We start from the raw sequence: 25,230 nt of genomic DNA, 5'->3' as shown, positions 1-25,230 counted from the left end.
ATTCATTAGAAGTTGTACAGTGTGGATCAAAGGACTTGTGGTACCTGCGGATTCACTGAAAGGGCTCAGAGGTTTACAGAGGAATGGAAGCTGTGGCACTGTCCATCTGAGAACAAGCCATGAAAGTATAAGGGTGAGAGTATGTGTGGAGGAATAGAACTGGAGTATCGAGGAAACTCAAGTAAATCTACCACTTAAGAGGTGGGCAGAAGAGGAGGCCAAGAGAACTGGTCTATGTGGTAGATAGAAAGTAGGACCTAAATCAATGTTTGCAAATCACTTAATTATTACAATTTATTTTGGTCACATGTTCCAGCATAATGTGGCTTTGGATTACGCAGTTCTCTGATGTTAACATTCCACCACAAATGCAATGTTAACAATTATTAAAGTGGAAGAACTTTCAAATTTCTTAAAGACAAGACAAACAATCAAAGAAACTAAAGCATTCCCTGAAATACCCAAGCAGATCATTTAAATGACATAACAAAATTATGTAACAATATCAAAATTAATTAAATAAATATTAGAATTTTCTAGAATGTAAGATATAAACTATAAAAATTTCTAGTTGTTAGGAGAACAAAATTAAAAGTCTACTTGATTAAAGAATGGCTTCTTATTTCTACCTTACATGAGATATAAAAATAAATATTTAGCATATTTTCATGGAAGATAAAAATTCCTTTAAGAAAAAAAAAAAAGGGAGGTCAGGTTGAAATAGAAAATCTAAATAAGAGTCCTAAGAGAAAGGGTCAGTGGAAGTAACTGAAGATTTTCAGCTCTAGGTAATTGAAGATTTTCTTTTCAAAGATGAGTTACATGCTTTTGTCTTCTTAAATTCACATGTGCTGGCCAGAAGCATTTCGAAATTCTTTGAAGTTTTATTACATAATCCTGATCTTCTAGCAAGATTTTGCGTGTAAGAGAACTTACTAGAAGTCTTTTTTTTTCTCATTTTCCCCTATTTTCTAAATGTAATTTCAGGTATTAATTACTATTGTATAAGCATTTTAGATGGAAATGATAATTTAATCTTGCTTGATGAATTTTGGTAGCTTAGAATGTGGAAATGATCCAAAAGAGAGAAAATAGAAAAAAATTTAGAGAAAACATGTTGTTAAGGAGATGATTTAACATTGTGTCTATAAAACCACTCAGTGATTGACAGGATTTTTCACACTTTAACCATGACTGCAATTTTTACATTGTATAGATGCAACCAGGTGTTCTATGCCTCCAGTCAACACCAGTACCAGCATCCGTTCCAACTGCTGGGGGCTCATGACAGTGCTTTGCTATCCTCCCTGGACAAAACTTTGATTTTTCTCATAAAATTTATCCTGTCTACATTCACATTCTGTAAAAGTAACTCTAAAAACTAAGATCTATCAGCTGCAGCAGAAAAGAGGAAGCGTTTTAGGAATTTTTGTTAGATAATTTTTAAAGAATACAAGGTAATAGAGGTACAATGCTGATTTTAATAGGTAGTGTTCAAAGAAATTTTTTTCTTATTTTATATATATCAAATAAAGTCTAATAATCCTGGTGTCAACAAGGGTAAATGAAATCAATCACGCAATGATAAATAGGTTTTCATTTAATATTACTCAGACGGGGCTTCCCTGGTGGTGCAGTGGTTAAGAATCCACCTGCCGATGCTGGAGACACAGGTTCGATCCCTTGTCTGAGAAAATCTCACATGCCGCGGAGCAACTAAGCCCGTGTGCCACAACTACTGAGCCCGTGCGCCTAGAGCTCATGCTCTGCAACAAGAGAAGCCACCGCAATGAGAAGCCCACATGCAGCAACAAAGACCCAATGCAGCCAAAAGATAAATTAAAAAAATAAATTACTCAGACACACAAAAGTTGACAGGGCATGTGATGTGGGAGGAAAGAGTTATTGACTCTAAGAGGCAAAGCACAGAAGAAGACAGATTAAAATAAAATTAAATGGAGAGTATTTGTGATATATAATGTGATTGTCTACATTTAATGTATTTGTGCACAAATACTGGAGATAAAATAGAATTACTGTCTAAAATGTGTGATGCTTTAAAGCAACAATGAATGTTTATATTGCTGAATAAGTAAATAAATAAATACATGTATATAATTTAAAAATTGCAACACAACTAAAAATGAACATATAATTTTATAAAATTTAGGTCATGTAAATACATACATTTCAAATGCAATGTATAAGTGTTTTAGACATGTGCAAAGATTACAATCTTGGAAATTATACTTTGTCAATTATTTATTTTTCTATAACCCTTGACAAATTAGGGCAGAATAGTTGGTATAGAAATAATGATACTCCAAGAGATCATTTTCTAAGTTGGTCAGGTAAACAAGCCTCCAATTTCATAGAAATCATGTACACAGAATTATGCTTTGGACACTGTGATATATAAGAAAAATACAAAGTAAGCACTTCTCCACACCACCATCTCTTTGAAGATGCACAAAATGAAATTATAATGTCACTGATTATGTAAATGCATTTTTTTCATTTGAATATTAGGTAAGAGATCATAAAGCCTTAACTCACATAGACATTGCAAAGTATTGAAGAAATAGCGGATGAGATAGAAAGAATACTTATTTATGGCCTGGGGCAAAAAGAGTGGGGAAATGGAAATATGTGTGCTGAGTCACTATGTTAAAGACAAATTTTAATTAATACAGTAAAGGACATGAAAATTAAAATGCTATGGAATATATTTACCATCATATTAGAAACAAAATTTTATATATTAGCAATATCACATATTGATAATCAGTAGAGAAACAGATACAATTAAGCAACAATCATAGGCTCCATGAAAATTAATTTAGCAAGATACATTAAAATTGTAATTACATATACCAATTGACCAGAAATCCCACATCTAAGAAACTATCCCAAGAAATAAAATTTGACAATATTGTTACCTACACACAAGGATATTCATATCAGTATTCTTTGCAGCAAATCTGGAGGTAGGCTAGATATTCATCAGTAACCTATGATACAGTACAAATTATAGAATATGACACAGTCATTAAGAACACATTTTTACTTACTGATATAGAGAGATATTCATTAAACTGCTAAAAGAAAAAAGTTACAAACTAATGTATATACGTGATTTCAGTTTAGTAAAAATAAAATATATAAGCGTGCGTATGTATGCATCCATAGATATTTATACAAACATAAAATGTGTGGAAAGATGTGCACATAGCAGGAACTCAATAAATGTGTATTGAACTTATTTAAATTTATGTAACCTTAGTTTTCTTCCAAACTTAATTCCTGATACTGTGAATTAAGTCTGCTAGTGGTAGTGATGTATAGTTGCTGCTTTTGCTTTTATTTTTCGTTTTAATATCCTCTCAAAGATAATTCATTTACTGAGTTCCTTCTTGTTCATCCTTCACTTCAATTTACTATTTATTAACCGTTTTATTATATCAAGTATAAATATATATACATATGTATACACACAGGCATAGTTGGTGCTAACATGGACACAGAGTCAATAAGGAAGCCTATTATTGGGCTTTTAGAAACATTACATATCAAGAGAGGAATAAGTACATAAACGACTATTAATATAAAGCGTTACTAATCTGTAATTACAGAGTTACAAACCAAGTTCTGTGGGTATTCACATTAGGGACAGATTAGGTCTTGCTTTGTCAATCAGGAGGAAAAATTTGAGACAAGTTTGAAAGAACAGTTAACTTTTTATGGGTGCAGAAGGAAATTCCAGGTGGGAAAATAGCTTAAGCAATGACACAACTAGAAAACCTTGGGTTCTTTGTGAAATAATCAATCTTGTTTGGCAATAGTGTGAGGTATATAAAAATGGTAAGTGTGGGAGCTGAAAAAGGACAAGGGGTCATACTGGGAAATAAAGCTGTTCTGTCTAACCAGAGGTAACTTCAATCAGGAATCCATTAAGCGTCTTATATTAGGAGAAGAATATGTGTTGTCTTTATGCTGAGGACAACCAAAGTGATTGTTCTATACTGATCAATTGTCAATCTCAGAACCACTAAAATGTGAGGTCTGTGATTCTGCTAGGCAAAAGAGAAAAATTAACATATAAAACCAATAATGTAGAGATTAATACTATCTCTGTGGCTATTTGGATTTTAATTTCTCCAAAGCATGCAAAACTGGAAGGAGAACATTTCATAGTTTTCCTGAGAAAAGAGCAAGTGGTTTTATCTTATGTGTGATAATGGATGTCCTCAGAAATACTCTGTGACAAAATTACTAATGATTAACTCTCTAGAGATGAAATGGATCATGCTGTAGAAATATAAAGAAATCGTGTAAATTTCTGAAATAGAGTAGCATACAATTTCTTTAGGTGAAAATTTTGAAAAGAAATAAAGGTATTGAAAGAAATATGAAATAAATGTACTTACTTAGCACATAATAATTATTTTAGGATTTTTTCCCAAGATCAGGGAAGACTTTCTTGTCCTGATGAGACCTCACATTAATTAGTTTTTAATGAGGCACTGAATGGAAGGTTCACATATCCTAGCCATAGACATCATTTTAAGGAATTTCTCAGAAAATTCCCTTTATTATCTATTTGCAATAACACTAAGTAATGATCAAATATTGCCTATTGTTTTTTTTCAGAACTCTGCCAGGGAATTCTATTTTAAACAGTTACAAAAGCCCAAGCCTACCCTCCACATGCAAAGTCAAGGGACATGCCTTAGTCACTGTTCTTTCCTTTTCAGTGACTTGCTTCCTTCTTTTATTTCCAGAATAACATTGATAATCTCTAGTTATATTTTTTCTTTTATTATTTGGTGTATGAAGATGTGGGATCCTTCTATTTGCTAACAGATATTATAGAGCTCAAGCAAACAAAATTGTCTTTTGACAGTGAAAGATGGAAACACTGGATGAAATATTATACTTTATTGTGTTCTTTTCCCCCGTTATAAATTATATAAATTATTTATTGGAAATGGCATGGCCTAGGCCATATATTCAATGGGCTCATAGGAACAGTTTGCTGAGTCCAAGTGTTCACATTGGAAGGAAACATTGTTATGTGGCAAATGTCCAAGAAGCTCTCTCAGCATGCCCAGGATGGATTGTTTGAGGACCCTTTGGCACAATGATTCAAGCTATAAATATAATCTGAAATGAAACAAGGATAATGCAGGACATGATTTTACTCAACTTTAAGATCATAGGTTAACTGAAGAAGCTATTAAAACTTCACTGGTAGATTGGAGATATTATACAGGGAAGACTAAAATGGCTGTGGTGCCCTCATTGGGATTTTTTTTTTTTAAAACTTGAGTCCAGACCTAGACTGCTGTCATTGGGATAGGCAATGACATAAGCATTGATAGGCAATCATTTTATGGAAAGGTGATGCAGATTTGAAGTCAGACTGGCACCAGGAAAGACTGTAAAACAGATCAAGTGTCTTTTAGGAGCACTTCAACTTCTATTCTTCATTTCAGCCCTTAACCTCCATAACACATGTCCAGTATTCTATAACTACCCCTTTCCTTTAGAAGGAAAATTGACCCAGGCCACTCACACCTTATGGTAAAACAGTTTAATTCCCTTTATCTACTCTAGAATTATCTACACATTTAAAGAGATAAGAAGCACTAATAAAGTTAAAAGAAATGAGAATGATTCCTACTAGGAAAATTCCAGACACTGGTAACAGAATAGGTGGCTATTAACATATTATGATAGTGTGGTCCTCATATCATGCCATACAAAAAAACAAAGTACATTTGCTCTTCACAGCAGAAGGACTCAAGGTTCATTGTGTGCTTATGGCAAAGAGGACAAAATAGTAACTGTATAAAGACTTTTATGAATACCTATTTGAACTAACAAGGAAAACAGGTAGTAAATTAATCATACTTTTCAATATGTGCCATAAATGTTCAACTGAGTATCCTAGCGTGTCTTATAGATCTATATATGTAGCCAAAATTGTAAGGGTGTTAAAGCTGAAGCAAGATCCTCACTCATGAGAAAGTGGGTCAATCCTGTTCTAACATTCTTGTTGATTCAGAAAAGTAGATATGTATGACTTCTTTAAAAACACCCCCCCCAATTTAGCAATAAAGTTTAAAACGAAAAATGCAGTTAAATTAGCTCAGTTCATCAATACCTCAAATTCATTGAGAATGCAAGATAATGAAACATTTCCATAAGACATGTCTCGGAATTCTTTTTTATCTACATGCTATCATTTACTTAGCAAGATTCAGATTTCTTTAGTTCTGATAGTCTGAAGAAAAGTTCTGCAGAAATTGAATAGTTATGGTTGTCTGGAAATAAAACCAGAAATCACATTTAAGGACAAGTCAAATCAGTATAAAGGAGAGCAGATTTAATCAGGGTGTCCAGGAGACAAGGGAGTAAGATTCTACCAAATAGCTTTCATTAGTTGCTCGTTTTTGTTAATTAAAAAAATTTTGTTAACATCTTTATTGGAGTATAATTGCTTTACAATGTTGTGTTAATTTCTGCTCTATAACAAAGCGAATCAGCTATACATATACATATATCCCCAAATCCCCTCCCTCTTGTGTCTCCCTCCCACCCTCCCTATCCCACCCCTCCGGGTGGTCAGAAAGCACTGATCTCCCTGTGTTATGCAGCTGCTTCCCACTAGCTATCTATTTTATATTTGGTAGTGTATATACGTCATTGCTACTCTCTCACTTCGTCCCAGCTTACCCTCCCCTCTCCCCAAGGCTTCCAGTCCATTCTCTACATCTGCATCTTTATTCCTGTCAAGCCCCTAGGTTCATCAGAAACATTTTTTTTTTTTTAGATTCCATATATATGTGTTAGCATACGGTATTTGTTTTTCTCTTTCTGACTTACTTCACTCTGTATGACAGACTCTAGGTCCATCCACCTCACTACAAATAACTCAATTTTGTTTCTTTTTATGGCTGAGTAATATTCCATTGTATATATGTGCCACATCTTCTTTATCTATTCATCCGTCGATGGACACTTAGGTTGCTTCCATGTCCTGGCTATTTTAAATAGAGCTGCAATGAATATTGTGGTATATGAATCTTTTTGAATTATGGTTTTCTCAGGGTATATGCCCAGTAGTGGGATTGCTGGGTTGTATGGTAGTTCCATTTTTAGTTTTTTTAAGGAACCTCCATACTGTTCTCAATAGTGGCTGTATCAATTTACATTCCCACCAACAGTGCAAGAGGGTTCCCTTTCACCCACACCCTCTCCAGCATTTATTGTTTGTAGACATTTTGATGATGGCCATTCTGACCAGTGTGAGGTGATACCTCATTGTCCTTTTGATTTACATTTCAATAATGATTAGTGATGTTGAGCATCCTTTCATGTGTTTCTTGGCAATCTATATATCTTCTTGGAGAAATGTCTATTTAGGTCCTTTGCCCATTTTTGGATTGGGTTGTTTGTTTTTATGATATTGAGCTGCATGAGCTGCTTGTAAATTTTGGAGATTAATCCTTTGTTATTTGCTTCACTTGCAAATATCTTCTCCCATTCTGAGGGTTGCTTTTTCATCTTGTTTATGATTTCCTTTGCTCTGCAAAAGCTTTTAAGTTTCATTAGACCCCATTTGTTTATTTTTCTTTTAATTTCCATTTCTCTAGGTGGTGGGTCAAAAAGGATCTTGCTGTGATTTATGTCATAAACAGAGTGTTCTGCCTATGTTTTCCTCAAAGAGTTTTATAGTGTCTGGCCTTACATTTAGGTCTTTAATCCATTTTATTTTTGTGTATGGTGTTAGGGAGTGTTCTAATTTCATTCTTTTACATGTAGCTGTCCAGTTTTCCCAGCATCACTTACTGAAGAGGCTCTCTTTTCTCCATTGTATATTCTTGCCTCCATTACCAAAGATAAGGTGACCATACGTGTGTGGGTTTATCTCTAGGCTTTCTATCCTCTTCCATTGATCTCTATTTCTGTTTTTGTGCCAGTACCATACTGTCTTCATTACTGTAGTTTTGTAGTATAGTCTGAAGTCAGGGAGCCTGATTCCTCCAGCTCCATTTTTCTTTCTCAAGACTGCTTTGGCTGTTTGGGTTCTTCTGTGCTTCCATACAAATTGTGAAATTTTTTGTTCTAGTTCTGTGAAAAATGCCATTGGTTGTTTGATAGGGATTGCATTGAATCTGTAGATTGCTTTGGGTAGTATAGTAATTTTCACGATGTGGATTTTTCCAATCCAAGAACATGGTATATCTCTTTATCTGTTTGTATCATCTTTAATTTCTTTATTCAGTGTCTTATAGTTTTCTGCATACAAGTCTTTTGTCTCCTTAGGTAGGTTTATTCATAGGTATTTTAGTCTTTATGTTTTAATGGTAAATGAGAGTGTTTCCTTAATTTCACTTTCAGATTTTTTCATCATCAGTGTATAGGAATACAAGAGATTTCTGTGCATTAATTTTGTATCCTGCAGCTTTACCAAATTCATTTATTAGCTCAAGTAGTTTTCTGGTGGCATCTTAGGTTTCTCTATGTATAATATCATGTCATCTGCAAACAGTGACAGTTCTACTTCTTCTTTTCTGATTTGGATTCCTTTTATTTATTTTCTTCTCTGATTGCTGTGGCTAAAACTTCCAAAACTATGTTGAAGAATACTGGTGAAAGTGGGCAACCTTGTCTTGTTCCTGATCTTAATGGAAATGTTTTCAGTTTTTCACCATTGAGGATGATGTCTGCTGTGGGTTTGTCATATAGGGTCTTTATGATGTTGAGGTAAGTTCCCTCAATGCCCACTCTCTGGAGGGTTTTAATCATAACCAGTTGTTGAATTGTGTTGAAAGCTTTTTCTGCAACTATTGAGATGATCATGTGGTTTTTATCCTTCAATTTGTTATTATGGTGTATCACATTGATTGATTTGCATATATTGAAGAATCCTTGCATTCCTGGAATGTCCTATAAATATCAGTTAAGTCCATCTTGTTTAATGTATCATTTAAAGCTTGTGTTTCCTTATATATTTTCATTTTGGATGATCTGTCCATTGGTGAAAGTGGGGTGTTAATGTCCCCTACTATGATTGTGTTACTGTTGATTTCCCCTTTTATGGCTGTCAGCATTTGCCTTATGTATTGAGGTGCTCCTGTGTTGGGTGCATAAATATTTACAATTGTTATCTTTTTCTTGGATTGATCCCTTGATCATTATATAGTGTCCTTCTTTGTCTCTTGTAATAGCCTTTATTTTAAAGTCCATTTTGTCTGATATGAGAATTGCTACTCCAGCTTTCTTTTGATATCCATTTGCATGGAATGTCTTTTCCCATCCCCTCACTTTCAGTCTGTATGTGTCCCTAGGTCTGAAGTGGGTCTCTGTAGACAGCATATATACGGGTCTTGTTTTTTTATTGATTCAGCCAGTCTATGTCTTTTGGTTGGAGCATTTAATCCATTTACATTTAAGGTAATTATCAATATGTATGTTCCTGTTACCATTTTCGTAATTGTTTCGGGTTTGTTATTGTAGGTCTTTTCCTTCTCTTGTGTTTCCTGCCTAGAGAAGTTCCTTTAGCATTTGTTGTAAACCTGGTTCGGTGGTGCTGAATTCTCTTAGCTTTTGCTTGTCTGTAAAGTTTTTTTTCCCCCATCAAATCTGAGATCCTTGCTGGGTAGAGTAATCTTGGTTGTAGGTTTTTCCCCTTCATCACTTTAAATATGTCCTGGCACACCCTTCTGACTTGCAGAGTTTCTGCTGAGAAATCAGTTATTAACCTTATGGGGATTCCCTTGTATGTTATTTGTTGCTTTTCCCTTGCTGCTTTTATTTTTTTCTTTGTATTTAATTTTTGATAGTTTGATTAATATATTCTTGTCGTGTTCCTCCTTGGATTTATCCTGTATGAGACTCTCTGTGCTTCCTGGACTTGATTGACTATTTTGTTTCCCATATTAGGGAAGTTTTCAACCATAATCTCTTCAAATATTTTCTCATTCTTTTTCTCTTCTTCTTTTGTGACCCCTATAATTCGAATGTTGTTGTGTTTAATGTTGTCCTAGAAGTCTCTGAGACTGTCCTCATTTCTTTTCATTCTTTTTTCTTTATTCTGCTCTGCAGTAGTTATTTACACTATTTTATCTTCTTGGTTGCTTATCACTCTTCTGCCTCAGTTATTCTGCTATTGATTCCTTCTAGAGTATTTTTAATTTCATTTATTGTGTTGTTCATCACTGTTTGTTTGCTCTTTAGTTCTTCTAGGTCATTGTTAAATGTTTATTGTGTTTTCTCCATTCTATTTCTGAGATTTTGGATCATCTTTACTATCATTACCCTGAATTCTTTTTCAGGTAGTCTGCCTATTTCCTCTTCATTTATTTGGTCTGGTGGGTTTTTACCTTGCTCTTTCATCTGCTGCATATTTCTCTGTCTTCTCATTTTGTTTAACTTGCTGTGTTTGGGGTCTCCTTTTCTCAGGCTGCAGGTTCATAGTTCCTGTTGTTTTTGGCATCTGCCCCCCATGGGTATGGTTGATTCAGTGGCTTGTGTAGGCTTCCTGGTGGAGGGGACTGGTGCCTGAGTTCTGGTGGGCAGGGCCATGTCTGGTGCTGTGTTTTGGAATGTCTGTGAACTTAGTATGATTTTAGTCGGCCTCTTTGCTAATGGGTGGGTTTGTGTTCCTGTCTTGCTAGTTGTTTGGTATGGGGTGTCCAGCACTGGAGCTTGCTGTTCGTTTAGTGGAGCTGGATCTTAGTGTTGAGATGGAGATCTCTGGGAGAGTTTCACCGATTGGTATTACCTGGGGCCAGGGAGTCTCTGGTGGTCCCATGTCCTGAATTCGGCTCTCCCACCTCAGAGGCTAAGGCCTGACACCCGGCCTGAGCACCAAGACCCTGTCAGTCACACAGCTCCAAACTCTGGAGCGCCACACTCCAGAGGCCCTCCATTCAACGTGCTGCCTCTCCCCTTCTGCCTCATTAGTTGCTTTTTGTGCTAGAGAATGTTAGTCAAACATTGTTAAGCTTGGCAATGATGCCTCATGGATGTAGAGCTAGGAATAAAGAGAAAAGTGTTGCCAGATGGACTAAAGGTGACCATGAATAATGTAGCAGAGTCAGGCAGGGAAGGAAAAGTGAACACATGGAAAAGCTCCTTAACAACTATGTCCAGTGACATTAATTGATACATTTTTAGGATCAAATGCATGTCTGACTTTAGCCTATGACTTAAAGGATTGCTGGCTGAAGCAAATGCACAAGGCTCCATCCAGAATGATATAAATTTTGGGTGATAAAATAAAGAGTAGCTTCCATGCATAACCTGACATTCCATACCTAACACTACTACTTTTGAAATTTATCCAATGAATAGATTTAATTTATTCAAATCCAGAGAAACACTCCAGCGGTCTTATCTTCTCAAATAATCGGAAGATATTTGTATGTGGTCATTTAGAATTACTCTTGCAGCAAAGAGCAATTTAAATGAGAATATTTAAAGCCAGTCCATAATTATTTAGGTTATTTCCTAATTGGGAACTCAGAAAACATGGATTCATGCCAGGAAATTATAGAGTCATTTAATTTAGAGGCAATTGTTATTTTCTGTCATTATCAAAGTTATATGAACATTGCCAGTAAACAAAAATATGAGACATATGCTTACTAACTAGGAATACTTGGAGCACTGAATGTGCATTTTTATGGCTCTGGAGATATACACGATATACATGACATATATGCTATAGATACAGCAGCTGGACAGTGCTGGGTCAGCTTTCTGGTGGTCTTCATAGGAGGGGGGAAGAAATGTAATGTTCACAAAATATGCAGTAGAAAAAGATATTGGCATTATAGTTGCAAAGCTATAGCCCCTAAGCTGTTTTCTGCAGGCTAATTGGATTCCTGCAGATATTTGATGTGACAAATAGATGAAACAGTCAACAGGCTGTGACTTAGAATGTGTAATCGAGTATTAAACTTCTCCTTTCCAAACGTCTCTTTAAGAATAATTTATTCCCCATCTCTACGCACCTATCTTGTTCCAGGTACAGAAGTATTGCTGCTAACCTACTTGAATTTAAATTCTGTTAATAATAGCAATATTTCTATTTGTGGTTTATAAAGTACTTTGAGTATGTATTATCTGATAGATATCGTGGGTTTCCACTATATAGCCAACGAAGAGCTAATTCCAAAAGGTTAAGTGACTTGCCAGTCAGTAGTGAATAACTGCAGTGGAATTCCATTTGCATCTGTTGCTCTTTTCACTTAAAGTTTTAATTAACACTAAAAGTTGTTATAATGGATATAAAAGTCGTATAAAAGGGTTAAGCCCGCTAGACACATTTGTAACAGATGTGCAATATATTCGTTACAGCCCTGGGTCTTTCCAATTACTTCACTTCTATCTATATCCAGGATTTACCACCCTGTTTAAATAGATAATCTCTACCCTGGGTTATTGTGATAGAATTCCAACTGGTGGTACATAAACTCTTACCTTCCTTCCTCTGCAACCACAGTGATAGTCTAAAAGCTTTTTGTTCATGGACTCTAAAGTTTCCAAACTTTTATTGGCTTCTCGATGCCCCTAGGAAAAACCTAGAGTCTTCGATATGGCTTAAAAGGCTCAGGTCTCCACTGACATCTGCAGCTTCCTCCCTCTACATTCTGCCTTCTGGGTTTCTTTTCCTTCCCATTCTTGCAAGCCTCTCTCTTGAATTTGAAAATACTATTCCCTTGACAAAATCATTGTGTCATCCCCTTCACTTCCTGCCTAGAAAATTCCAACTAATTCTTTAAATGTAGGCCAAATGTCTTCTGGTAGACCTCCCTTTTACTCTCAGATCCCTTGAGATCTACATGTGCTCCTATGGCACCTGTGCTTCTATTTGTCAGCCTTCTTTACACTCAGAATCATTTATTGAGGAAAACTTCTGTGAGTCCACCATGTCTTTGTTACTCATGATTGTAGTGTCAATATTTAACTTGGTTGTCAAATAAAAAAAACAGAAACAAAAGGAAAACAAAAAATCAACAATGGGTGAATGAATGAACAGATATAGAAATAAAATGGTGGGTACAGATATGAACAAAAAAACTAATGGTTCTTTAGCTAGGTTTCCATTTAGCTTTTTAAAAAATTACCCAATTAAAAAAAACTCCCAAACTTCAAAAACCAATATGACAAGCCAACCTATGGGATATTTTTTACATTAATAGTGGTTAACGGAATGACTATTTAACATAAGAGATACTACATTTTTCAAATAGAGAACAGACAAACAGACATAGTGATGGATGTAGTGAAAACACACACCGTAACAGTGTAGGAAACTTTGCTTGTTTGAATCAAAAGTTCAACGATGCCCTTAACTGTGCCACAAACCCATCTGTTTCAGTATTTAGATGCTGACAACAGCACAAGTGAAATGGAAATCTTACCCTAATTTGAAGACAGATCCATTCCGCTCTCCATCTGCAGGTGATTTCCACTATCAAATGGAAGAATCTAGGAAGAAAAAAAAAACAATTAAAAAAAAACAGTTTAAGGTTTTTCAGTTAAATATTTACAGCATTAAATGATTTAACAATACTTTGTTCTTTTCAATTCTAGAAACAATAACCTACATATTTCCTTGAGATAATAAATATTCTTTACATAGGACTGTAGTGATGATTATTATAAGCAACATTGCTGCATAGAAAATAATGTATTTATGGCACACTTCGTTTTCTTCATGTCCTCAGGTGGCAAGAAATAGCATTTTCAGTGACAATTTATTTGCTATTAGGAAGATTCTAGTTTGAGATGGGATCGATTTAATTTGTGTGTTTTGTGTTATAGGTAGATTCAGAATTTTATGCTGAAATATTGCTAACACAGTTTATGAGCAGTTCTATGTGATTATGAAATGGCTGCTTTATCTCTGCTTGTCCTGTCTCCGTTTCAAACAGGAAGAAGCCTGAGGTTGTTCAAATTATGAGGGGGTGTGAGAACCTATTAAATACGCTGAGTTAATTGGATTGAGGGTTTATTACTGTGATATCAAAAACATTCAGTTTGGCTTTCAAATTGAAAAGGACTATTTAAAAATAAAAAGGTTCTCGGGCTCCCCTGGTGGCGCAGTGGTTAAGAATCCGCCTGCCAATGAGGGGGACACGGGTTCGATCTGTGGTTTGGGAAGATCCCACATGCCGTGGAGCAACTAAGCCCGTGCACCACAGCTACTGAGACTGCGCTCTAGAGCCCGCAAGCCACAACTACTGAAGTCCATGTGCCAAGAGCCCGTGCTCTGCAACAAGAGAAGCCACAGCAATGAGAAGCCCGCGCACCGAAACCAAGAGTAGCCCCAGCTCACCGCAGCTAGAGAAAGCCTGCGCACAGCAATGAAGACCCAAAGCAGCCAAAAATAAATAAATAAAATAAATAAGTTTTAAAAATAAATAAATAAAAAGAGCTAGGCAAGGCTTGATATAGTTCAAAAAATAAAAATAAAATAAAAAGGTTCTAAAAGGACATTATACTATCCTGTTACAAGCCAGTCCGTACACAGGCATACACTCCCTGTTCAAGGTGAATCAGGTCCTCATCCATAAACCAAGGCTTTGAATCTGCACCTCCATGACCAACTGGTGATTTTGTTTCCAATAGAACTTTCCAAGCTACATAATTCCTCTACTGACAAGTGTTTTGAGAAAGGTGACTATTCTAAACAGCAAGCTTTTTACTACAGTCTGATCTAATCAAGACGAAGACATGAGCTCCTTTGAAGTGATTGGATTTATTACCAAGTGTAATAAATCCAATCACTTACCAGCTTCTGGCTTGGCCTCTTTTCAAGCAGGCATATGATTTCTAGGTACAGAGGGAAGTGATTATTATGCTGTTTAGAATGCAGGGAACACTAGAACAATGGATGTAGTTATGAAAAATTGATTTTTTGTCAATCGCTATCATTTAGTGTCCAGGAAAGCAAATCTAGATACAACAGTCAGTGCTTTTACTATCATTAGATCAGAACTGCTAGTATTTTTAGCTATGAGAAATATAACTTTTAACATATCACATATTCTTTGATTTATGTTATTGCACCGCAGTCCTAGTTTGCATGGTGCATAATTCATCATAGAATTATAATATAATCTCAGAGTGATAAAATCAAGAAGCAAGAATAAAGGAAAATGTCCTGTGGTCTCTGTTCCATACTCTGTTCCATAAGAGTTGAATTTTGTTGAATTTGAACTGGGGATTCTGAGAAGACAATGGAGGGAATAGTTTTACCCAGTAAGATTCTATGCAGTACCACTGGGTGAGCACAGATTTTCTGTGCCTAGAAAATATTTGATTTCCTATTTGTGAAAAAATTTCCCCAGACGAGGACAAACATTAAAATTATATTAAATTTCAAGACACTGATAAGACAGGAATGGATAAAAACCTCCAAAAATTCACTCCTCCGTAAAAGCAATGAGACTGGCAACAGTGGTCAAAATCAACGTTTTCAAAAATTCTGGAAATTAACCAAACACTTGCAACAATTTGGGTAGTCTTTATTCAAGATTTTATGGAATCTTAGTTTAAAAAAAGTGAGTTTTATGGCATTTCAATATTTCCTAATATCAGGTCCCTCTCTACTAGTTCTGTGGTAGCCTTGAGAACCAACAGCCCATAGTCAAAGTGAAAACCAGCAACCTAGCGTCTTCTGAAAAGAGTGAAATGGAGCTGGTTTCTCCAGGTTTCCTGGAAAATCCCACTGGCAGAACTTGTTTTATTTGACCTGACTCAGACCTCTCACAGGGTGAACAGTCTTCTCCTGAGGGTGTTGTTGAAAGTAATCAGTAGCCATTATGTCTCATCACAGCTACCTGAAGCAGTAAGAATTGGGGCAAATAAAAAAACGGACCAAAACAATTTAAATGAAAAGCTGGGGAATGAGACGCCCATAGGGGACTTTGAAAGCACCAATGTTATTCTGGAAATCTACAAGGCCACATGCATGTGTAGAGTTGTGTGAAATCCTAGGAGAGGCATGTACAGGGCTGTGTATATGCCTAGGACAGACCTAAGAATGTCCTACACTGTCACTGCTGGCTGACTTTCAAGCCCTGTGAAAGCAGTAAATGAAGGCGAAAATGGTGTAATGATCTATCTCTGTGTTGAAGGTAGGCCCTAACATGCACAAGAAACCTCTTAGCAAAGACTAGGAGACATTGGTGAAAACATTCAAAAACAAAAAACCTTAAAGTCCTTTATCTGATAAGGATTTAGTATTCAGAACATATTAAAAACTCTTACAATCTAACTATAAAAAGACAAACAATCCAATTTAAAAATGAGCAAAGAACTTGATAAACATTTTCCTAAGGAAGATACACAAATGGCCAAAAACCTCAAAAAAGGGTGCTCAACATCATTAGTCATTAGGGAAATCAAAAGCACAACCACAACAAAATATCACTTCACACCTACTAGGATGGCTATAATCAAGACAGACAATATCCAATGTTATCTAGGATGTGGAGATGCGAGCCCTCATAGACTGCTAGTAGGAATGCAGAATGTTGTAACCATTTTGAACATGAGTTGGGGAGCTCCTCAAAAAGTTCAAACATAGAGTTACCTTATGACCCAGTAATTCTACTCCTAAGTATATACCCAACAGAATTGAAAATATATATTTACTCAAAAAATGGTATGCAAATGTTTATAGCAGCATTATTTATAATAGCCAAAGATTAAGAACAACCCAATTTCCATCAGCTGATGAATGGATAAACAAAATGTCCTATATCCATCTTCAGCCTTGAAAAGAAAAATGAAATACTGATTCATGATGCAACATCCATAAACTTTGAAAATGAAAGTGAAAAATGAAACATGCTAAATGAAAAGAGCTCCATACAAAAGATGACATATTGTATGATTCCATACACATGAAACGTCCTGAACGGGCAAGTTCATAGAAACTGAAAGTAGATTAGTAAAAAGTAGATTAACCAAGGGGCTGGGGTGGGGGGGGGGGCATTGGGAAGTGACTACTAATGGGGATGGGCTTTCTTTATGGGATGATAAAAATGTTCTTGAATCAGGTAATGGTGATGGTTTTGCCACCTTGTGAGTGTATAGATGATCACTCAGTTGTATACTGTAAACGAATGATTTTTATGGTGTTGAATTATATCTTAATAAAAAACTGATAACATTTAATCACTAAAGAAAAAGAGAAGAAATTCACCTTGATGTCAATATTTGTATACATTCAAGCTAATCAGATAATGAAATATTGCAATATTAAATCAAATTTAGAGGAAATATTACTTTTGGAACAATAGCGACCCCAAAAAAATTCTTTAGCAGAATCTCAAAGTATATTTGCATTCAGATAATTCAGTTTTACTACCTTAATATAGATGGATTTGAATCTTAGATAATTATGGCAAATATTTACATGCATAAGCATCTAAAATATCAACACTGATTTGTGCCTAGGTTTAATACATTTCCTTGGTATATAGATGAGATATATGAAGTTTAGCTATATATTTTTTTAAGTTTTCTGAATAGACTTTTTAATTGAAGTATAAGTGATTGAAACCTCTGTAAAATAGCACATTTCCTCAAAAGTTTGTGGAATAAATTAAGTTTACTAACAAACAAGGGGCAACTATAATGATGTATAATGATGAAAAATAGATATGCTTTGGTTTTCTGAATCAGAAAGGTGATGAATAATTAATGGTGGGGCATAACTCAGGAGTCTTAAGGTTGAAGCCTGAGTGAAAAATTAGCATCTTGTAGAACAGGCTGGGAATTTGAGAGCATTCATTTCTCCTGAAGTTTCACTTTGCAAATTCATGCTACTTTGTTTAATCTCTCTTTCATTTATTCACTGATTCATTAATATATTTATTCACTTATTTTATTTAATTTAGATATTTGATATTCAATCATATGCATTTATTAAGTAGCTAATGATGTAAAATATTGCTTAAATGTAATTAATACAAGACTAGTGCAGATTATAAATCTTCTTTCATGTAATTACAGAATGAACTTAAGGTCACATGTGGAAATATTTTGAGGTATAACAATTATATACTTCTAATAAAGGAATTTTATTTTGAGGTATAACAATTACATATCTCTAATAAAGGAAACAAGGAAATACCATCATGGCAAGAAGGTCTTTTTATAAGTGTTGAAAAAGTTTTTGAACAATGCTAAGCATTGTTTAAAGTGCCTTACATATATTAAGTCCTCACTACAACCCTTAAAGTGGCACTATTGTTATCAACATGTTTAGATGGCTACTATGTGGTGGAGATAGGATCTGAACCCAGGCAACATTTGCTATGATGTGTTTACCTGGACTTTGATGGGATTATCGTTTTGTTATGAAAAATCTTAGGGAGAAAGGGAATTCCAAGTTTGGAGAATAAAAAGAACTGAAAAGAAAAAACAGGAAGAGGATACATCTGATTGGAACTGAGGCTGATGGGAATTAGTGATTGGGAAGGTGAAATGAACAGAGTGTGGATAGGTAAGAGAGAACTGGGAACGACAGATTGAGAATTTTGGAAGTTATCTGGAGAAAGAGAGAGACTGAGAGTTTTGAGTGAAGGAGTGGAACTATGAAAGCAGTGTTTTGTGAACAGTAATCTTGCCTGGTATGGGTTATTTGCTTGAGATACATCTGAGGGAGTGGTTAATCAATCATGCAGTAAGGTCAGAATTATGGAAGTCAAATCCTTAGCCAAGAAAGTTGGAATAAGTAGATTCAAGTGATTTGGGCCCTTCTAGATTCTCTTTAAAATTTAAACTGTTAAAATCAATTAAAAGAAGAGCTTTCTGTGACCACACCCTCCATTCCCTCCACTTTGCATATACAACCACTCTTTCTGAGGTCATGCTTTGATTCATGAGATTTCCAGCCTAGTGACCACTCCATTATCCACCCCCCAATGTACTGCTTTATTTTCCATTCACTTATTTATTTTTTACATCTTTATTGAGGTATAATTGCTTTACGTTGTTCTTATTTGCTACTGTATAACAAAGTGAATCAGCTATATGTATACCTATATCCCCATATCCCCTCCCTCTTGTGTTTCCCTCCCACCCTTCTAGGTGGTCACAAAGCACCCTCCCTGTGCTATGTGGCTACTTCCCACTAGCTATCTATTTTACATTTGGTAGTGTATATATGTCCATGCCACTCTCTCACTTTGTCTCAGCTTACCGTTCCCCCTCCCCGTGTCCTCAAGTCCATTCTCTACATCTGCGTCTTTATTCCTGTCCTGCCCCTAGGGTCTTCAGAACCTTTTTTTTTTTTTTAATTCCATATATATGTGTTAGCATACGGTATTTGTTTTTCTCTTTCTGACTTACTTCACTCTGTATGACAGACTCTAGGTCCATCTACCTCACTACAAATAACTCAATTTCATTTCTATTTTTGGCTGAGTAATATTCCATTGTATATATGTGCCACATCTTCTTCATCCATCTGTCAATGGACACTTAGGTTGCTTCCATGTCCTGGCTATTGTAAATAGAGTTGCAATGAACATTGTGGTACATAGCTCTTTTTGAATTATGGTTTTCTCAGGGTATATGCCCAGTAGTGGGATTGCTGGGTCATATGAAAGTTCTATTTTTAGTTTTTTTAAGGAACCTCCATACTGTTCTCCAGAGTGGCTATATCAATTTACATTCCCACCAATAGTGCAAGAGGGTTCCGTTTCACCCACACCCTCTCCAGCATTTGTTGTTTGTAGATTTTCTGATGATGCCCATTCTAACTGGTGTGAGGCGATACCTCACTGTAGTTTTGATTTGCATTTCTCTAATGATTAGTGATGTTGAGCATCTTTTTATGTGTTTGTTGGCAATCTGTATATCTTCTTTGGAGAAATGTCTATTTAGGTCTTCTGCCCATTTTTGGATTGGGTTGTTGTTGTTTTTTTTTTTTTTTGCGGTACGCGGCCTCTCACTGTTGTGGCCTCTCCCACTGCAGAGCACAGGCTCTGGACGTGCAGGCTCAGCAGCCATGGCTCACGGGCCCAGCTGCTCTGCGGCATGTGGGATCTTCCCAGACCGGGGCATGAACCCGTGTCCCCTGCATCGGCAGGCAGACTCTCAACCACGGCACCACCAGGGAAGCCCAGGTTGTTTGTTTTTTTGATATTGAGCTGCATAGCTGCTTGTATATTTTGGAGATTAATCCTTTGTCAGTTGCTTTGTTTGCAAATATTTTCTTCCATTCTGAGGGTTGTCTTTTCATCTTGTTTATGGCCTCCTTTGCTGTGCAAAAGCATTTAAGTTTCACTAGGTCCCATTTGTTCATTTTTGTTTTTATTTCCATTTCTCTAGGAGTTGGATCAAAAAGGATCTTGCTGTGATTTATGTCATAGAGTGTTCTGCCTATGTTTTCTTCTAAGAGTTTTATAGTGTCTGGCCTTACATTTAGGTCTTTAATCCATTTTTTTTTGTATGGTGTTAGGGAGTGTTCTAATTTTATTCTTTTACATGTAGCTGTCCAGTTTTCCCAGCACCACTTGTTGAAGAGGCTGTCTTTTCTCCATTGCACTTAATTTTGTAAAATCCAGTTGAATTTGTAAGGTCCAACTTTTCACTAGGATCCTCACCAATACTCTGATCTCCCTTGCTTCTCTGTATTTCATCATAAAACTCTAATGGATAAAAAACCAAACACATAGATAATTATTTTTGTACAAATTCTCTGTGCTCTCACCCCAATCTCCCACCTAAGAAGTCTAATACTGCTTGAGTCACACAATGGGATAAATTGATGTCACTAAAAATTATTGTTCACTAACCTCAAAAGTGCTTTCAAACTTTGCCCCAAACTCCTGTTATTCATTGAGTCAACAGTCTCCCACTTCTCAAAATGTTTTTTAAAAATTATATTTATTTTTGTTTTATCTTAAAGCATGCACAAAATTGAAGAGAAACCATGAGTATCTGTCATTTGCTTCAACAATTATCAGTGCAGCCAAACTTGCTTCATGTAGTTCAACACACAGCTCCTCCCCTATGTATTATTTTGAAGGTAAACTTGGACATCTTATTGTTTTATCCATCAATAATTCAGAGAATATCTCTAAAAGATATGAGCATTATTTTCAACATATTCACAATATCACTGTTAAAATAATGATAATTTCTTATCATTAAACATTTATCTTAAAGCTATTTGATGATGGTGATGATTTTTACAGTTGGTTTGGTTGGAGTCAGGATAAAAACAATATCCCCACATAGCATGTATAGGATCTATCTTTTAATTAAAGGTCCTTCACCCTTCATCTTTGTTTTCCCTTGCCATTTTATTATTGAAGCAGAAACTAACACACCATTGTAAAGCAATTATACTCCAATAAAGATGTTAAAAATAAATAAATAAATAACCAAAAAAAAAAGAATCAGGTAATTTGTTAGGTGAAATCTCCATCCTTTTAAAAATTACTAACTACATCATTTTATTGTCTTTTTTTTGGCGGGGGGTGGGGGTCAAGCCATTTTGTTGAGGGACTTCAGGGCAGTGTTGAAGGGCTAGGAGGACAATGAGATCTGACATTCTTTTCCTGGCTGGGATTCTCCAGTTTCACAGTCACTGAAAGCTATTGTCTTTTTTTTTTTTTTTTTAATTTGATTGGATTATAGTTGATTTACAATGTTGTTTTAGCTTCAGGTGTACAGCAAACTGATTCAGTTATACGTATACATATATTCATTCTTTTTTCAGATTCTTTTCTCATATAGGTTATCACTGAATGTTGAGTTGGTTATCTATATATAGTAGTGTGTGTATGTTAATCCCCAGATCCTGATTTATCCCTCCCCCCAACGTAACCATAAGTTTGGTAACCATAAGTTTGTTTTTGATATCTGTAAGTCTGTTTCTGTTTTGTAAATAAGTTCATTTGTATCATTTTTTAAAATTAGATTCCACATATGAGTGATATCATATGATATTTGTCTGACTTCACTTTGTATAATAATCTCTAGGTCCATCCATGTTGCTGCAAATAGCATTATATCACTTTCTTATGGCTGAGTAATACTCCATTGTACATATGTATCACATCTTCTTTTAAAAAGTTTCTTTATCCCCCGTTTTCCCAGCAAACTGGCAGTTAGATCTACAGACCTGTCAGATTCGGCTCTAATGATTTTGGTAAGAATACATCATAGCTGGTGCTGTGCTGTCTCTCTAAACATGATGATAAGATTTGGATCAGATACTATTAGCCTGATTCACCCCTTATACAGTTTTTCATTATCCTTTCATAAATAATTTTAGCAGCCATGGATGATTACTGTTTACATCCATTATTTCATTAAGGTTTGCAAAATGGTGATATTTTATTTTTATTATTTATTCTGCCATGAAAACAAAGCTAAGAGGAAAGAAGAAAAATGTTCTAGGAATGGGGTGTGTGCTGTGTTTCTTGTATTCGCAATCTCTTTTATTCTATATCACCAAATATGTGAGGACTGAGCTGGAAAATCTTCATCTTCGGGAGAGGCAGAGGGAGGAACATTCACACAAGTTAACAAATTTTGTCCCTGCCATAATAAATATTACAATTGTGGGCACAAAGAAAGAAGCGGCAAATTCTTCTTGGGAGTTAGAAGTAGTTAGATGGAAAAAATAATGTGTGTTTGTGTGTGTGTGCATTGATACATGTGGGAACATGATGATAAAACTGGAGAAAAAGAGGAGGCAGAAAATGGTGGACTTTAATAATCATATAAAGTAAATTTTTTTCCTAATAGGCAGAGAGATAAAAAGTTTTAAGCAAGAAAATATGAAAAATTTGTGTTGTAGGAAGATCACATTTCTAGCAGCATGAAGAATGGACTGACAGGGAAGATAGAAGGCAGACCAGTGTAGTCCTTATTCCTGTAGCTGAAATGAAAATGATGAAGGTGTGAACCTTTAGTTGCAGTAGAGAGAGTCCTTTATACCCCTAGCTCAGCACCTGTTAAACTATACTGTAATTTCTAGTCTGTCTTCTGCATTTAACTGCAATGAATATCAAACAAAGGTGATGGGAGCAATTTTCCCCAGGTGCAGGTAATAAAAGTAGATAATTTTAAAATGCCAATAAAACGACTATAAATTAATCTCCTTTTTATTATTACAATGCACCGGCAATTCTAAACAACGTTAGTATTAAAATACTCCTCCCCGATAAAAAATATTTTGTTGGTCTAAGTTCTGATTTTTCTTTTCATTAGTTTTAACTAATCACTTTCCATTTGGTCTCTTAACAGCATTTTAAAGAAAACTTAATTTGCATCTACCTTAGTGCCTGCGGCTGCAATCGGAGACTGGGGGCCAAAGAGAAAAAGAACGTAGGTGGGTATAACAAGAATTTACTCATGAGAATATAATCCTGAACAAGGAGATTCTTATTAAAATATTCTTCAACAGAAGAATGATATATTCATTTAAAAAAGTTGTATTTGGAAGTGTCTACAATAATATTTTTATAAATATTTTTCTGGAATATCTTCATCTGCTCCAGTCTTCTTACATATTTAAACTTATAGCCATTTGTCTTTCCTTATACAGTTCCATTTTCAGCATCCTTATAGGTACAAATCCAAATTCCCTTTCAAGTCCCAGTTCAAATTCCACTTCTATTGTAAAGCTGTTTCTTTCCTCTAAACTTATGTAGCAATATTTATGCCTTTATGTGTAAAGGCAGTATAGCCCACCCACTGCCTACCCTTAATCAAGGGTCATTGTGTACACATTGCAAAATTGAAATTAAATCCATTTTTATTATTGTTTATTCACTGCTGTATATTTAACACGTCTGATAAAGTGCTTTGCCCACAGTAGGCAAATTAGAAACAGGCATAGATTACTTTGAATTCATTTAAGATTTTTTAAAATCTTAAGTTTTAAGATTTTTAAAACTTTTAAGATTCTTTCAACCCTGCAGTTGTGTGGTTCTTTTAACCTCTGTATGTTATGCTTCAAAGTGAATACTTTGGGGACTGTAGAATAGAGAGGGAGAAAAAAATTGAAAAAAAAATAGATTTATGTTTAAGGGTTTTATAAGAAACTCTTCCAAATTATATCCATTTTTAATGAACATAATACTTTGGTAATATTTGCTTAACTAATCTGTACTAAAAACACTAATATACAAGGTCACAGGTTATGTTTATGGCAAACAAAGGTAAACACTGTGGAGGAGAAGACATAATTTTAAGGCCTGGTGATTGCATCTCTAGCAAGAGATGCTTAAATCACCTTCATCCAAATTGGAACAAACTATGAAATATTTTAAAAAATAGTCTTTTGATTCATCTCTCATGAGAGATTAGAAATGTAGGACCAATGAGTGGGATTTGGCCTGAAAACACTGTAAAATAGCTTTTAGCAAGCCTAGTGAGGCAGGAAGAGTACCTACCAAGGACTGTTAAGGAAATTCTTACATTGAAAAGGATGTTTACTTGTTTGCCAAAATCATTCATACCTACTGTGTGCCAGAAGCTGTCTACTTAATTGTGTCCCCTCATACAAAGAAAAGTAAGAGCTTAACCTATATGAAAAATATTTCAGAACAATGGAAAATACAAATGTATATCATTACTCTTATATACTATAAAACATAAATAATATGTAGAGCAAAAGAGGATGTTTTTAAAGTGCTCTGATATTTCTGAGAATGGAATGATTAATAATTCTGTCCTTAAGGATTAAAGAAAGCTTTGGAAAGTAGGTGGTATTTGAACTGAAACATGCAGTATGGGAAAGATTTCAAATGTGAATGAAGAAGTTTGTGTGCATTTTGTGGGGGGATGGTGACATCCGGGTGCAGTAGAATCTTAGCAAGTCACTAGTAACTGGTGTTCAGTTTGCTTCTGGTTGTGAATCTGCAAAGGATGGATTGGTTCTATAGTAGATTACAAATGGCCACAAATCCTTTGTTGCTCCTCCCATTAAGAGGTATAGTGTATTTCCATATCCCTTGAATTTGAAATGACTTGCTTTGACCAAAAGAATGCAGGGTAAGTGATGTTGTATGAGTTTGGAGCCAGGCCTCGAGATCCTTGCAACCTCCTGTCTTACATTCTTGGAACAACCAAGCGTGAACAAATCTCAGTCAGATATCTGGAGAGGATATGTAGAGAATTGAGGCACCTTGATTGAAACCTGTCAATGCCAAATATGGAGTGAGACCATTA

Source organism: Monodon monoceros, unplaced genomic scaffold (assembly GCF_005190385.1).
Source record: "Monodon monoceros isolate NGI ecotype Baffin Bay Population unplaced genomic scaffold, NGI_Narwhal_1 Super_Scaffold_20, whole genome shotgun sequence".
Lineage (NCBI taxonomy): Eukaryota > Metazoa > Chordata > Mammalia > Artiodactyla > Monodontidae > Monodon > Monodon monoceros.
This window is presented reverse-complemented; position numbering follows the sequence as displayed.